The 14,683-nt window shown below is 51.5% G+C and overlaps 1 long non-coding RNA gene across 1 annotated transcript; it reads right to left on the reverse strand.

Moving 5' to 3' along the window:
• Nucleotides 1-8,922: 8,922 nt before the first annotated feature.
• LOC138813018 (uncharacterized) lies at nucleotides 8,923-13,637 on the reverse strand. The gene is made up of 2 exons (XR_011367679.1): nucleotides 13,437-13,637; nucleotides 8,923-12,931 (listed from the first exon to the last, which is right to left on the reverse strand). It is a non-coding gene; the product is annotated as an uncharacterized lncRNA (long non-coding RNA).
• Between the last annotated feature and the right edge of the window lie 1,046 nt (nucleotides 13,638-14,683).

Here is a 14,683-nt window from a genome sequence, read left to right on the forward strand (position 1 = left end):
GGTGATTGGAGTGGGCTTGCACGAGCTTGTTTGAGCCCAGGTCAGTATTTAGATTGGAAGGCCTTTTTGATTGAATTTGCTAGTGAAGAGGCTGCAGCCAATCAGGCTGCGGGGAACCCAGCTTGGGACAGAGATATGCTGCTTGGACAGTTGTCAGCAGATAGGCTACCCGGTTCAAGTTTATGAACAAATCAATAAAATTGGCATAAAGGCATGGAAGGCCTTACCAAATAAAGGTGAGGTGAGTGGCAATCTCACCAAAATCCTGCAGGGCTCTATGGAGCCGTTTTCGGACTTTGATGCCCGTATGGTCGAGGCCGCTGGCAGAATTTTTGGTGACCCAGACGCAGTCATGCCATTAATTAAACAGCTTGTTTATGAGCAGTGCACTAAGGAATGCAGAGCCGCCATAACCCCATATAAGAATAGGGGACTAGAAGCATGGATGAGAGTTTGCAGAGAGCTGGGCGGACCACTAACTAATGCTGGATTAGCTGCTGCTGTGGTGCAATTAACCCAGAAGGAGTGGGGCTGGGAAGGTGGCTCAGTGGTAGAGCACTTCCTCTGCATTCATGAGGCCCTGGGTTCGATTCCCCAGTACCATATAAGCAAAAAGAAGAGAAAAAAGCCGGAAGTGGCGCTGTAGCTCAAGTGGTAGAGCGCTAGTCTTGAGCTGAAGAGCTGAGGGACAGCGCCCAGGCCCAGAGTTCAGGCCCAGGAAAAAACCTATTTAAAAAACGCTGCAAATTTGTCTAAACAGTTGTCTAGTTATCTTTTAGGTAATTGAACTGGGGAGTTCGACAGCCTGATGGAACAGCTCAGGGTTGCCATCGTCATGGTGAACTCGACCCGAGTGGATGCCGGATTGGCGGAGGGGTTATCTTCATGGATCTCCGCTGCTATGAATCATCTTAAGGAATGGGCGGGTTTGGGAGCCCTGACAGGCCTTCTGGTGTTAGCCTCCTTGGTATGTCTGTGGTGCATTTGCCAAATTAGAGGTTCTCAGCGTCGCAGTGCAGCCATGATTATCCAAGCCTTTACAGTCATTGGAGCAGGTCAGTCCCCCCAAGCGTGGCTTGCCACTCTAAAACAATGAACACAGATTGCAAAGCCAAAGTACTGCAGTCGAGAGGCATGAGTTTTGCCCTCGAGGAGAGCATGTTTGATTGCACACGGGTTCGATTCGCCTTTTCCCGTCCTTGTGAAAAACGAATCAATGGACAGGCTGAGTCATCCCTAGAGAAGGTTCCCTCTGGGAGAAGGCTTGTATGCAGTCCTTGCAATTGCACAACAGGGATCAGACCTCTGTTCTCATCTGTGTTCTTTAAACAAAAAAGGGGGAACTGTAGAGAGCTGCGAGAGGCCGCACCTAGAAGATGGCGCCGGCTTCCGCCCTCCGCCTTCCCGATGGCGAGTGCTCTCGTGGTAAACAACTCCTTATATGGCTAAGGCAAAGAATCTGGCTTGCTTCCGCGCACCTGAACCTATTGGTGGTTCCCACGTGGCGTATCAGGGTTGGCTACCCAGCGGGTACTTAAGGCTGTGGGGAATTCTCCCCGGGGTTGGGGTCAGAAGATTACTCAAAGGTCCTGAATAAACTGCAGAGAGAAGAGTCCGGTGTCGCGTCTTCCTTGCTGGTCGAGGCGGTAGCGACAGAAGTACCTTTGCAAATTTCCATGACAGTTTGTTCTCACACCTTGGTAGGCAGGAGGTTTGTTGAAATAAATCACAGGTAAATGTATTACTTTGTACTGCCTGGAGCTAAGGTTAAGGTTAGAGTTTAGGGGCGGGGATTAGGTAAGGGGTTTATGTTATGAGTTGGGGCTGGATTAGGAGTTAGAGTTGAGTATGGTGATTAGGAATTTTGGTTCAGGCTTATTTTAGAAAAAGAAGAACCAGCAGGGCACTGGTGGCTCATGCCTGTAATCCTAGCTACTCAGGAGGCTGAGATCTGAGGATCACGGTTCAAAGCCAGCCCAGGCAGGAAAGTCCATGACTCTGGTCTCCAATAAACCACTCAGAAAACTGAAAGTGATACAGTGGCTCAAGTGGTAGAGTGCTCGCCTTGAGCTGAAGAGCTGCGGGACAGTGCTCAGGCCCAGAGTTCAAGCACCATGACTGACAAAAAACAAAAAAAGAAAGTAAAAGAATAAGAAGAACCAGTGGGATAGTAGGGATGGTGCAGGAGTAAGAAAGCTGGGTGGATGGGCCAGAACTTGTGGACTAACCCTTGTGGAGACGGGGCTTTGGCCCAGGTCAGTCAGGAGCCTTCTGAGATTTGGGAAGAGAATTTGCTCTCAACAGGCCCACTGAGGACAGGTTGGTTTGTCCCAGAGGCAGATCCTCCCAGGGAAGGTCTTCTATCCACTCTGTTGCTTGTGCCATACTTGTGGCAGAGACACACGTAGAGAAGCAGGCTTGAGACCTCTTCTGTGTGTGTGTGTGTGTGTGTGTGTGTGTGCGCGTGCGCGCGCGCTCTGGTCCTGGGGCCTAGGTGTTGTCCCTGAGCTTTTTTGTGTGTGTTGGTCACCGGGCTTGAGCTCAGGGCCTGGGCGCTGTCTCTGACCTTTTTTGCTCAAGGCTAGTGTTTCACCACTTTGAGCCACAGCACCACTTCTAGTTTTCAGGTGGCTAATTAGACATAAGAGTCTCATGGATTTTATTGCCTGGGTTGGCTTTGAACTGCAATCCTCAGATCTTAGCCTCCTGGTTAGCTAGTAGTACAAGCATGAGCCACCAGCATCTGGCTTTTAATTTTTACTTTTTTTTTTTTGCCTGTTGTGGGGCCTGAACTCTGGGCCTGGGTGCTGTCCCTCAGCTCTTCAGCTCAAGGATAGCACTCTACCACTTGAGCCACAGTGCCACTTGCGGCTTTTTCTGCATATGTAGTGCTGAGGAATCGAACCCAGGGCCTCATGCATACAAGGCAAGCACTCTACCACTGAGCCACCTTTCCAGCCCTAATTTTTACTTTTTAAAATTGTTATCGTAAAGATGATATACAAGGGGTTACAGTTAAATACAGTAGGTGTCCCGACCCGCAGGACTTCAACGAGGGCAGTGAACCTAAGCGAGAAGGAATGAAGGGACAAGAGACACAAAGGACAGCAAGACAAGGATTCTGATCAAGCTGCCAAATTTTATTTTTCACACAGGGGTATTTATATGCTTAGAATAAGGAAGCTTTTTCATTGGGCGTAGCAGCTGCAGGATGCTTGCTTAGGGCAATGTGAAAAGGTGGTCAATAGCAGCTACATGGTCTTTGTTTGGGGCAGGATGCAAAGACCAGATTCTGTAAATAGCCTCCAGAGATGTTCCAGCGAGATAGTCAAGCTTATCATGCAGAGAGACTCCCTGCAGGGCTCTTGACAAGTAGGTAAAGACAATTGGACAATGTCACCTTGTATAGTTCATTTTCAACTTAAGAGATAAATGAACAAACAAGATGAAAAGGAAACAAAAACAACAGCAACAAAAATAAACCTTTATGGGGCTGGGAATGTAGCTTGGTGGTAGAGTGCTTACCTAGCACACATCAAGGCCTGGGTTTGGTTCCTCAGTACCACATCCACAGAAAACCAGAAGTGGTGCTGTGGCTGAAGTGGTAGAGTGCTAACCTTGAGTCAACCCTGAGTTCAAGCCCCAGGACTGGAGAAAAAAAAAGAAGAAAAAGAAACCCCTCGTTTCCATTTTCTGGAGTTCATTTTAATAAATATTTTATATGATCAGAAGCAAATGGTGTTCCTTCCATAAGTGTCCTCCTTTGGTCTCACTGTGTGTGAGTATCTAGGGTCCTACATATCATGTTCCAGAGTATTTAGATCTAGCTTCCACATAGGAGAGAAAACATGTGCTATTTGCCTCACTTAATATGGTTTGTTCTCTAGGTCCATCCATTTCCCTGCAAATGACATAACCTTGGTCTTTCTAATGGCTGGGTAAAATTCCTCTGTGTATAGGTACCACACTTTTTGGGTCTACTCACCTAGTATAGGGCATCTAGGCTGTTTCCATAACCTGGCTTTGTGAATAGTGCAGTACTGAACTTGTACACTTGGATGTACAGTTGACATTTGTAATGGGATTCATCAGCGCGCAAAGCTTATTAGAACATAAATGCCATCTGTTTTCCAAGCACTTTGTGTTAAGTCAGTATCTCTGTTTAAAACACTCCAGCACTGTTTGTTCCATTATCCTGACCTGAGGCTTAGGTATTAAGCATAGTTATTTGTGGTTCCTAAGCAATGCCTGGAGAGCATGCATTGGGCAGTGGGGTGCAGGGTTCAGGGTAATTGCAAAAGCCTGTCAGCAACTCACTGAGCTGTTCTGGGAGTACTAAGCACTGGGGAGTAGAGGGTTCAGGGTGACTGCAAATCCTGTTGGTTTCTCATTGAACTGTTCTGGAAACATCCAGGCTTGGGGGAATGCAGGCAGGCTGAGAGTGATTACAAAGGCTTGTCAGCTGTATCTCTGAGTTTAGTGACATCAGGGAACCTTGGAAGATTCAAGTTAAGAGACAACCTACTCTGCCTCAGATGAGGACTGCAGGGGTGGAGGAAATAGGTAGGCCCATGTGGGGTAGGAAGAGCGAGGGCTCCAGAGCTATCAAGAGGTCAACAGGCAGGACTTGAGGGGGCTGGGAGGACCAAGGTTAAATTCCCATGCTTGCCACAGGGTGTTTACTTACTGAAAAGTCAGAGCTCAGTGGGCGATGCCTGGGAAACCCATGTACAGCCGGGGATCTGGGACTGAGCCTCATCTCTGGTGCTCACTGCTGCGCCCCTCTCAGGGAAGGGCTGGTCTGTAAAGGAGGTCAGGACTGAGGTCTTATAGTTGGAAAGCAGAGGGGGACTTGTCCACCTAGGAAAGGGCAAGCTGGCTGTCAGAGCTGGACAAGATCCTGTGCCACTAAGAAAAATCCATAATCAAGAAAGGAAACCTTAGCCGGGTGCTGGTGGCTCACGCCTGTCATCCTAGCTACTCTGGAGGCTGAGATCTGAGGATCACTTTACCTCCAATAAACCACTCAGAAAACCGGAAGTGGTGCTGTGGCTCAAGTGGTAGAGCACTAGCCTTGAAGAGCTGAGGGACAGCGCCCAGGCCCAGAGTTCAAGCCCCACAACTCACAGAGAGGGGGGGGGGACCTTTTCCTGCTGACACACCTGTAGAAGAATAATGGGTTGAACCAGTCCCTTATTGTCTGGTGATCTCTGCATTTCTCTGTATTTCTAAGCGAGCCCCTAGACCACATCTACCCCATCTGCCTCATCCCCAAGACGTCTCAAACTCACTCCCACCTCTCTCCTTGGGACATTCTTGAATTCAAGACGACCACTACCAACGGCCTACAGTATGAGCTGACCTACAGGGTAAAAAGAGGTGAGTGCCTGTCTCCTCCCTCAGCTGTGCTTCGCATGGGGCCTGCAGCCTGTGCACAGCCTACTAGTGACGGTGTCCAGGACACGGTCTGTTTGTTCTTTTTTCTGGCTACATACCTGTTTTATGAGGCGGGTGTGACACTCCTCCTGCGAAGGGGCAGTCACAGCGCGCACCCAGGCTGCCCAGGCGCAGGCCCGGGCCTGGCCCGCGGCGGGCCCTGGTTCTAGGCCTCTTCCTGCTGCGTCGGGACGGCCTCTCCGCCCAGGCTGCCCTGGCGCAGGCTGCCCTGGCGCAGGCCCGGGCCTGGCCCGTGGCGGGCCCTGGCTCCAGGCCTCCTGCTGCGTCGGGTCGCGCAGGCCCGGGGCTGGCCCGTGGCGGGCCCTGGTTCTAGGCCTCCTCCTGCTGCGTCCCGTCGGCCTCTCCACCCAGGCTGCCCTGGCGCAGGCCCGGGCCTGGTCCGTGGCGGGCCCTGGCTCCAGGCCTCCTGCTGCGTCCCGTCGGCCTCTCCGCCCAGGCTGCCCTGGCGCAGGCCCGGGCCTGGTCCGTGGCGGGCCCTGGCTCCAGGCCTCCTGCTGCTGCGTCCCGTCGGCCTCTCCGCCCAGGCTGCCCTGGCGCAGGCCCGGGGCTGGCCCGTGGCGGGCCCTGGCTCCAGGCCTCCTGCTGCGTCCCGTCGGCCTCTCCACCCAGGCTGCCCTGGCGCAGGCCCGGGCCTGGTCCGTGGCGGGCCCTGGCTCCAGGCCTCTGCTGCGTCGGGTCGCGCAGGCCCGGGCCTGGCCCTGGCTCCAGGCCTCCTGCTGCGTCCCGTCGGCCTCTCCCGACCCCCACACCCGCCTGGGGCTCTCCGAGGCCTTTTTCTCTCCCGTGTTCTTTTCTCTCAGCTCGCTCCTCCCAGGAGTGTGATGGAGGCTGACCCCCTCTCTGTGCTGAAAATGCCTGTCAGCAAAGCCTGCAACTCCAGGGTCGGGAATGGACTCCGCTAGAAATGCCTGGATTCGGCACTCTGTCTGGGAGCCGCCCGGGGCCTCCCGCGGCCGGTCCGGCCCCGCGCCCCCCCCCCCCCCCCCCCCGCCCGGTCCGGCCCCGCCCCCCCACCACGCCCGGTGAGGCCCCGCCCCCCCCCCCGCCCGGTGAGGCCCCGCCCCCCCCCCCGCCCGGTGAGGCCCCGCGCCCCCCCCCCCCGCCCGGTCCGGCCCCGCCCCCCCCGCCCTGTCCGGCCCCGCGGCCCCCCACCTCCTGAAGGCGGTGCCGGGGAGGGCGGTGCCGGGGAGGGCGGGGAGGGCGGGGCCGGGGAGGGCGGTGCCGGGGAGGGCGGTGCCGGGGAGGGCGGGGAGGGCGGTGCCGGGGAGGGCGGCGCCCGCTCGGGCCCTCCTCCGCCCCTCCTCCGGCCACCGACCCTCGCCCTGTTGGCGGGACGGGATGGCGCCCCGCCTTTATCGACCTCCCCGCGGCCCCCGGCCGCCCCCGGCCGCGCGGCCTCCTCCTCCCGCCGGGCGGCTCGCGGAGGGGCGAGGCGGGCACCGAGGGCCACGCGTCGGAGAGGCGGCCGCGGCCTCCACTGCCCGCAGGAGGGCGCTGGCTGCGTGAGGGTCCCTCCGGGGGCCAACCTCCCCTCCCCTCCCCTCCTCCCCTCCCCCTCCTCCCCTCCTCCCCTCCCCCTCCCCCCTCCCCCTCCTCCCTTTCCCCTCCCCCCTCCCCTCCTCCTCCTCCCCTCCCCCTCTCCCTCCCCTCCCCTCCTCCCCCTCCTCCCCTTCCCCTCCTCCCCTCCCCCTCCCCTCCCCCTCCTCCCCTCCCCTCCCCTTTCTCCCCTCCCCTCCCCTTTCTCCCCTCCCCTCCCCCTCCTCCCCTCCCCCCCTCCCCCTCCCCCCTCCTCCCCTCCCCTCCCCCCTCTCCCTCCTCCCCTCCCCCTCTCCCTCCTCCCCTCCCCCCTCCCCCCTCTCCCTCCTCCCCTCCCCTCCCCTCCCCCTCCTCCCCTTCCCCTCCCCCCTCTCCCTCCCCCTCCCCTCCCCTCCTCCCCTCTCCCTCCTCCCCTCCCCTTTCTTCCCTCCCCTCTCCCTCTCCCTCCTCCCCTCCCCTCCTCCCCCTCTCCCTCCTCCCCTCCCCTCCCCCCCTCCCCCCTCTCCCTCCTCCCCTCCCCCTCTCCCTCCTCCCCTCCCCCTCCCCTCCTCCCCTCCCCCTCCTCCCCCTCTCCCTCCTCCCCTCCCCTCCCCCCCTCCCCCCTCTCCCTCCTCCCCTCCCCCTCTCCCTCCTCCCCTCCCCCTCCCCTCCCCTCCCCTCCTCCCCTCCCCCTCCTCCCCTCCCCCTCTCCCTCCTCCCCTCCCCCTCCCCCCTCCCCCCTCCCCTCCTCCTCCTCCCCTCCCCCTCTCCCTCCTCCCCTCCCCTCCCCCTCCCCCCCTCCCTTTCCCCTCCCCCCTCCCCTCCTCCTCCTCCCCCTCTCCCTCCCCTCCCCTCTCTCCCCCCTCTTCCCGGGGCTCGAACCCGCGCCTGGGCACTGCCCCAGCTGCTCCGGTCCAGCCCAGCGCTCTGCCCCGTGGCCGCAGGGCGGCTTCCCGCCTTTTTGAGTGTTCGCGGCCAGGGTCGTGCGCAGAGGCCCCGCAGGACGCGGCGTCCGGGAGCTCGTGTTCCGCCCTGGCTGGGAGCGCCGCGTGCGTGCCGGGCCCGCGGCTTCCCTCGCCACCGCTGGCCTCGAACCCGCCACCGCCGCCGCCTGCGGGGCCGGGATTACAGGTGGGAATCACCCGAATCTTTTTTACCAAGTTTTTAAAATTGAAATGGAAGGATTTGGAGCGTCAGGTAGATCCTTTCTAGGACCAGCCCCGGAGCGGCTTCCGGAAGCATAATGTATGAATGGCCTGGGCCTACACGACCCCGCGGCCTATGGGCTGGGCCTCACCCGGAAGCATAATGTATGAATGGCCTGGGCCTACACGACCCCGCGGCCTATGGGCTGGGCCTCACCCGGAAGCATAATGTATGAATGGCCTGGGCCTACACGACCCCGCGGCCTATGGGCTGGGCCTCACCCGGAAGCATAATGTATGAATGGCCTGGGCCTACACGACCCCGCGGCCTATGGGCTGGGCCTCACCCGGAAGCATAATGTATGAATGGCCTGGGCCTACACGACCCCGCGGCCTATGGGCTGGGTCTCACCCGGAAGCATAATGTATGAATGGCCTGGGCCTACACGACCCCGCGGCCTATGGGCTGGGCCTCACCCGGAAGCATAATGTATGAATGGCCTGGGCCTACACGACCCCGCGGCCTATGGGCTGGGCCTCACCCGGAAGCATAATGTATGAATGGCCTGGGCCTACACGACCCCGCGGCCTATCGGCTGGGCCTCACCCCGCGGATGAAGGCTGTGGACTCCACGTGACCCTTCCATCAATGTGACATCACGTGACCGGGCAGTGCCGCCGCCATCTTTACAGAAGCGGGTCATCTGCGAGTTGGGAAGTTTATAATGTTTTCTCTGAGATTTCTTCCTCCTGTTATATCGAAATTCGGGGACCCCCAGAAGACCACCAGAGACCACGATCAATGTAAGCAACAAAGAGCCGGTTTATTGCAAGCTCGAGCTTGGTCCTCTGCACACATGGTAACCGGTGACGCTAAGAGGCCCTGAGCATAGAATCAGGGCCGTTTTTATAGTATTGAACAAACAACTTAAGGAACTTTTACATAAGAAATTACATGATTGGTTAACATTTACATTTAAAGCAAGCTAAACTGGGCAAATAATGATTGGTCGATCTTTACAGAAAAAATGTCCTTGGTCCATAGCTTGACCGAAAAAGGTTACTAGTCACACCCGGACCAACAGAATGCATGGCATGTCTTGCCCCGGGCTCTGAAGAATGGGTTGGTTAACAACTCTTAGTCCTAGGTGGGTGGGGGGCAACACCACTTGGGGGCTAACACCTGCCTTAAGCAAAGGCCATCTATGGCTCCAAGAATTGTGCATGGCTTTCTGTCATAAATTCCTAGCATTGGGGCTAAAATGGATCACGAGTCAAGTCGCAGAACTGAGATAGAGTGTTAAACAAAAATGGAGTTGCTTAGGTTTCTTAAAACATTATATTTTTTTCCTAGGGCCTTACTGCCTCGGCCTCCAGGAGGGGCATTGCAGCTGTGGGGATAATTCTGAGGACTTTGCCCCCTTGGTCAAGGCTGTAAACCCTTTGAAGTCTTTTACTAAGCAACTCTAGGTTCCCAGGCTGACATTCCACTACTAAGTAACTAAAACCAGTCACAGTTAAAATCATACAAAAACCATACAATCATCCAGTACAAAGCAATTCATACAGAAGCAAAAATGGCTGTTAGGTGCTGTCATTTTATATATATATATATATATATATATATATATATATATATATATATATATATATATATGATTATTTTTTTGCGTTCTTCATTCCCCCTTGTCTAGAGCATCAGGGACCAATCATGGTCCCCTAATTGGCACAGTCTTTTATATTTAGTTTGGACTGTGCTGATTTTTTTCTTTTACAAAGGATACCAGTCTGTTGAGTATACAAGGTCCGATTGTAACAAAATTAACACTACCAAAGGCCCTTACATTTTTTTTTTCTCCACTAGTCCTGACTCCGTGTATCACAGTTAACTCAATTTTATACCAGCTGTACTTGTAAGCTCCAATTTTAAGACATACTCATACCATTTGCTACATACTTAAACTTTCTGAGGTTTGTCTTCTTTCCTTTTTCAAACATTTAAAGGCAATCCTTACTCTTCAAATTTCCCCAATTCCTTTCCCAAGGCTTTCTTTACCACCCTCTTTCTTTACAATTCCTTGAGCATCTTTGTGGCTGGAGTTTAAAACTGCGCAATTTTCCTTTGGCTTGTGGAACCTTTATCTTAGAACAGCCATAAGGCACCACTGTGATGCAGAAGCTTGCTAGATTTTAAGGCTAAGAGTAGGACTGGGTCTCATGTACTACCTCCATTGATAACACACTCAGGTTATTACCATACCAGAGTCAAACTAGGCTGTGACCCTAGAGTGGATTTCCAGTCACTATGCACTGAAGTGCCTAAGACACAAGCAAGCCAGTGATATCCTCATCCCCAATACCCACTGTGGGAAGAGAGGGTTTCTGGATATCACCCAAAAGAATGTCCCACAAGATCTTAGATTTAGCAGCTTTCAACCAGGAAGCAGACTCAGGTGATGGAATCAAGCAGGAGTTCCTCCAGGTGACTGTCAGGCCGTCGTTGAACTTTACCCATTAAGGTGTACAGCAGCAGCAGCAGCAACAGGGTCTCTCGTGCTGGGCTGCAAATTCCTACACAGACTGGTTAAGGATGCAAGTAATACATAGGCTTGGCAGGCCTTGACTCCGTTGGTTTCTAAGAACATTTAGACAATAGCCCAGGACAATTTACCAAAATAACTTATTTTTTACTAACCAGATTTTTTTTTATAAATAGACACAGAAGGCTTAGTCTTGTAACCATCTCTGACAGATGCAGTCTCCACACTTGCACACCTACAGCTGTTAACACTATTCTTTATGCCTTTTTCTAAAAAAAAATTATTTTATCTATTTTGCCTCATTTTTCCAAAACTGACTCTGGACCCTTGATCTTAAAATGGGGGTAGAAGGGTGAAGGTCCATCTTCTTTAACTTCTTCAAGCTGACTTTAGGGGCGTTGATCTTACCTAGCCAGGAACCTATAACCTTAGCCTATTTTACAAAGAGGTCATCAGGGTTAGATGTCATTAAGAACAATATTTAACTTTTGACAACTGCACAGACCTTTTCTCCAGCTACAGCAGTGTAGCTTGTTTAGCACTCTGGTTTGTAAAAGCATCTTTCTAGATGGCTTAGGAATGTGATCTCTAATGATCCCAAATAATGCCTAAGTTACCTTTGCAGGCCTTTAGACAGATATCAGTAGAAACACTCTCTCAGGTTTACAAACTTTTTCCTGAGAAGATGAATTTCATGTAACTGGTGTCAGCTCAATAGTTACTGCCAATTAGAGCTTTTGGTACATAAAGGGGTTGAGATTTAAACTATCCCCCACATTTTATAACATTAGCTTTTTACTATCACAGAGGACTGGCAAGTTCCTGTCCCTTACAAGGTAGCCATGAACATTAGGCATGCTTCCAAACTATCTTCCTATGACCTCCCAGCTCTGACCTGTTTTGAAGGGCCACGCACAAATGACTCTAGGATCTGACATTTCTGCCATCCAAGCAGTGGCTTACTGCCTCTGGACACTCCTCCATTGCTTTTGTCCCAGGATTGTCTTCTCCACATTGGGATAAATGCCTCATTGGCATTTCCCTTTAGCTGGTCGCTGGACTTGAACTCGGGGCCTGAGCACTGTCCCTCAGCTCTACAGCTTAAAGCTAGCACTCTGCCACTTTGAGTCCCAGACTCGGGGCTTGAATGCTGTCCCCTAACTCTTCAGTCCAGGGCTAGTACTCTGCCACTGTGAGTCTCCAGCTTGGGGCTTGAGTACTGTCCCCTAACTCTTCAGTCCAGGGCTAGTACTCTGCTGCTGGCTGAATGGAGGTGACAGTCTCACAGGAACCTTCTTCTGCCCGGGCTGGCTTTGAACCAGTTTGCAGATCAATGAGTCTTACAAAAGGCCACTTTACTCCAATTAAAAGCAACAAGGTGGTCAACCTAGAAGTAGCTTTTAAGCATGCTCTTACCTGAAACTTACTAAGAGTCAAAGTTACATCTGACAAACTTGTAAGAATCCTCTGTGCTTTGCTGGAAACTTAAAAAACCTATAAGAGCAAACTAGAATAGCAATTATTTTGGTAATCCTAATTTTTTCTTTGTGCACTTTGAGGCAAATATTAAAAACAATTTTACTTTTAAACTTTATATCCAAAAATCCATTCCCTATTTTTTAAGTCTCCTATTAATCTTCTTTTTAATATTGTATACTTTAGTTTTTAGTTGCATTTAAAAAAAATCACCTAAAATCTTGAGGCCAAGTGTCACTCATTGTCTCTTGGCTGCTTGTTTTAAAACAGACATACATTAAGATTTTTAAACTCAGATGACAATTTTTCCTTAATGAGAAAATAACAATCATCATAACTGAACCAAAAAGCTAGACTTAGCGTCTTTATGACTTTTAAAAACATCCTAATTGTAAACATTAAAAGCAAGTCACATTATACAAATAACTTTTTAACCCTCTTTTTAAGGCCTTCCTAATTTTAATGTTAACACATCCAAGGGGAAGTTTTAGCAATACTAATCAGATCATCACATCACTCATTTTAACCATCATGTTTTCAGTGGCTACCCGCAGGGAAAAGAGACAGAACAACGATGGGCCACTTGGCCCCTCCTATGGAATAGGCACACCCAATCTGACTCTTTAGGGTTAGATGAACTGTGTTTGTGCCAGCTTGTCCTCTTTCACCATGCGTGGACTCCTCCCAGGGCTTGTCCCACCATGCATGGCCAGCTGAGCTGCACTTCTGCTTGTTCACCCTTCACCCCTAAAGGTCTTCTGTTGGCTTCTAAGTTTTTCCCCGTCTCTTCTCTTGGTTCTTGAATGAAATACACAGTTTTTAGACAGACAGAACAAGTAACATCTTTGACAGTGTTAAACTAACCTTTACATTTAAATTCCTAATATTTATCCCCAAATTTTAGCCAAGGAAAATAGATCCCAAACTGCCAATGCATTTTTGTTAAGCCAGATAACTTGATTACAGTATAAACAGTCTTATGCATTTTAAAACATTAGTCTTTTAAAATACCAGATTTTCTAATTTGCAAGTTAAAGAACCTTTAAAAAGCCATTTAAAACAATGTGAAGATTCTTTAAAATTTTTGGTAATGTCCAAACCTCATAACCTTTTGAATTTTTAAATTAAAACTCACCCAATTGTTACAGCATGCTGACAATTCTCATCTTTGAACATGTTCACAAACACACACAAAACACTCACACAGATCTTAAAGCGGGCAAAAATCAAAATCAGTTGTACATACATTATTTAAAGTTTTTAAACAAAAATTTAAGACAGTATTTCTTTTAGAACTAGGTACCTTTGTTGGGCTTCATTTTCACAGAGCTTGCTTGTTAGCAAGACTTTTAAATCTCTTCTGAGTTGGAGGAGGGCTGCGGGAGGGAGTCACCTAAAACTAAACTGGCCTGATTTAATTTTTTACCCAATTTTAGACAGAACTAGCTGAAAAGTCCAAACCAGGCACACAGCCTTCTACGCCCTCGCCTGTCCTCCAGCAGCCTCCACTGGGAGAAGGTGCAGCCTGAGGCTTGTCCATGCCCTGCCTCTTGGCTGCTGTAACACAAGGGGGGGACTTAGCAGGTCTGTGACCAAGCCCAGTGGGAGGCTGGAACTTTTATTCCCCCAGAGATGTTCAAATAAATAACAAAAACACAGATAAACACAAAAACCAAGGATCCACATTTAAAACTGGTACCAATTCTAAAACAGAACTAGACAAGACAACAACCAAAGGCTGAGCTGGGGACTAATGGGACCCAGTTTATCCCTACCGGAACTCTGTGCTGCTCCCATTCAGTAAGCTGAATCCGGAATCTGCTGAGTGAGCCTGCCACACTCACCCAAAACTTCCCTACCTCAGAAAACATAAAACACACACACTAAAGTAAACAAGACAAACAAGTGGCCACAAAGACAAAATCAGGTCTCAGTGAATGGGGCGACATCTCACCACTTACCAGGGGACTTGAACCCCCTCTACTCATTCCAGAGAATTTTTTTTTTAGATTCTTCTGAGATTTCCAATTATACTCAGATTTTACCCCCTCTCTTTTACCTCTGTGAAATGACCGAGCAGGAGGTTGAGAGGAGTAAGCTTGCTTTGTCCTCACCCCATCTCTGCGACAAGGAGTGTCGTGTCCAAATTAGTAAAACCGAGATAAGAAAGAAAAAGAAGTTAAAATTACACACACACACATGCCGCATACGGAGGGATTGGTAATGTACACGCACTTGGTCGCGCTTTCTTTGGGGGGGGCGATCTGTGGATGGGGCAATTAAGCGGGAAATGTGTACTCTTCCTCCGGTCTAGGGGGTCAGTAAGCCCCTCATCCACCGGCCCCAGGGCTGCGTGCCTAAGATTCAAATTAGAGTTAACAGAAGACATACGCACACTCAAGACAGACAGCAAGCGCGTCAGACTGCTGGTCAGACAGTCTGCCCAGAAGGGCTTCCAACCAGAGAGAATCGGCCAATTAGGGGGACTCGAACCCCCTCTACCCGATCTCAGGACAGCCCTACCCAGGGGTCCAGGGGACGTCTCCCACT

This window comes from Dipodomys merriami, unplaced genomic scaffold, assembly GCF_024711535.1.
Source record: "Dipodomys merriami isolate MVZ:Mamm:240054 unplaced genomic scaffold, mDipMer1.0.p SCAF_574, whole genome shotgun sequence".
Classification (NCBI taxonomy): Eukaryota; Metazoa; Chordata; class Mammalia; order Rodentia; family Heteromyidae; genus Dipodomys; species Dipodomys merriami.